The sequence below is a fragment of the Cibotium barometz genome, chromosome 1, assembly GCF_041138505.1.
Source record: "Cibotium barometz isolate CiBa-2024 chromosome 1, ASM4113850v1, whole genome shotgun sequence".
NCBI lineage: Eukaryota > Viridiplantae > Streptophyta > Polypodiopsida > Cyatheales > Cibotiaceae > Cibotium > Cibotium barometz.
In genome coordinates this window covers 45,164,393-45,166,343 of record NC_141046.1, presented here as the reverse complement: position 1 = coordinate 45,166,343, position 1,951 = coordinate 45,164,393, and positions in this window count along the sequence as shown.

Sequence of the window (1,951 nt, the reverse complement as noted above, 5' to 3'; positions counted from 1 at the left end):
ATATATACAGATATGTATATATATATATATATATATATATATATATATACATATACATATATATATATAGATCTATATATATGTGTGTGTGTGTGTGTGTATATATATATACATATATACACATATTGGTCAATGGTCTCCAACTAAGTTTACTCCTTGTTTTGTTGTTATGGCTTCTAAGCACCAAGCTAAAAAGCAACATCAAGAGTCCCAAAACTCTCCATGGTTCAACTGTCTTTTTAGCTAGGAGGCTCGGACTCATGTTATGAGCAGTTGAGGGAGACTGAGCAAGACTTGAGGACATCTTTACAACACCAACAAAGGATAGGGTGACTTCTGAGTTTTTTTACATCAAAAGCGGTCAACATTTGTGAGCTAGGGTTTGGAGTCTCAGGCGCAAGGACGGCTTAGTGGTTACCGAGTCCGTGTAGTTCACAGAGATTGCCACTGGGTTGTTCTACAAAGTTTTAATGACCTCAATCCTGTTGACAAAGAAGGCACTCAAATGTAGAGAGTTGGCGTCGGCTCACTTGAAACATAGTCATAGATCATATGGGGACCTCTTTGTTTTGCAAGGCTCACTTATAGGAGAGGGGCTTACTATAATGTCCCCTGGTAGCTACTCTGGTGAGAATGGGCTGCTATTTGCCTTCTTTTAGAGATTTTGTGAATAACTAGAGACTCGATTCAGGCTTGAATTATGGGATATTTTAGACAACAAGACCATGCCAAAGAGTCTCTTAGAGGGCTTGATCTAGTTGATCCCCAAATAGGGGGGCAAGAGGGAGGAGATCAAACATTGGAGGCCCATCACCCTACTTGGCACATTGTATAAATTTTTAGCCAAGACAATCAATCTTCACCTGCAGTCTTTTTGGATGAGTTGATCCATTCCAAATAGATAAACTTTGTCAAGGGTCGCAGTAATTTTGCCAACAATATCGCAGTATCGCTGCCAACAATTTTGCCTTTTGGGAGGCTTATGCTTTGGCACGATTGTGTGGGGAGGACTTGGCTATTCTTTTATTGTCCTTTGAGAGGAATTATGACAAGGTGGACCAAGGCTTCTTGTAGGTCACGTTGGAGTGCATGATATTGGCTTGTTGCTTATTTTATAAGTAACTTAATGAAATACATAATCCTTGATGGATCACATAACAAGAGTCGTGAACATATTAGGAGTAATTGTTATAGAAGAAATTCAAGAAATATGAATATTATCTTAGAAAGATTACACTAACATGTCTTCTTGAGAGCACTCCTTGCAAAAATAGTGGATCCAAGGAAGTAAAACAACCCAAGGAAGTGCCTAGTGGATCCAAAAATACTTTTTGAAGAATTCTATCAAGCAAATCCACACGTAAGACTAGTTGCACCGCCAACATCCTCAACGCCAAGCACACCTACTAGTGCAAGAAGTACACCAACTAGTGCAACTCATGCTAGCACTAGTGGAACTACTTAGAGCAGCATGCTAGACACACAAATTACACATGGCAAAAAAACTATGCTGCTGGACAAGGAGCAATTTCAAAAAATGCAGCAACAGGATAAAAAGGTCTATGGCAGGTAACCAGGAGCTTAAGGTAGCATGTTACCAGAAGAAAGGAGAAAAGCTATCTTTAGAAGCAGTAGATTGGGTGATACAAAGTGCATATGAATTTTTGGAAAAATGGCCCAAAATTAATTTTCACAACATGGATAGATGCCAGCTATCCGTACACCCATCCACTTGCCAAATATTGGAGAATCCACCAGATGTAATGGTGTCTCCCCCAAAGATGATAGCCCTACAATTCAAAGACTACAACCTACTAACCTGAAAACCACACTTTTCAAACTAGATCTCCTGATGGGCAACAAACTAAGATTTTCTTGTATGGATGATGTGAAGGACAAAATGCAAGTCCTACATCATGAAATTAATCAAATATAGTGGGAAGTATCACTG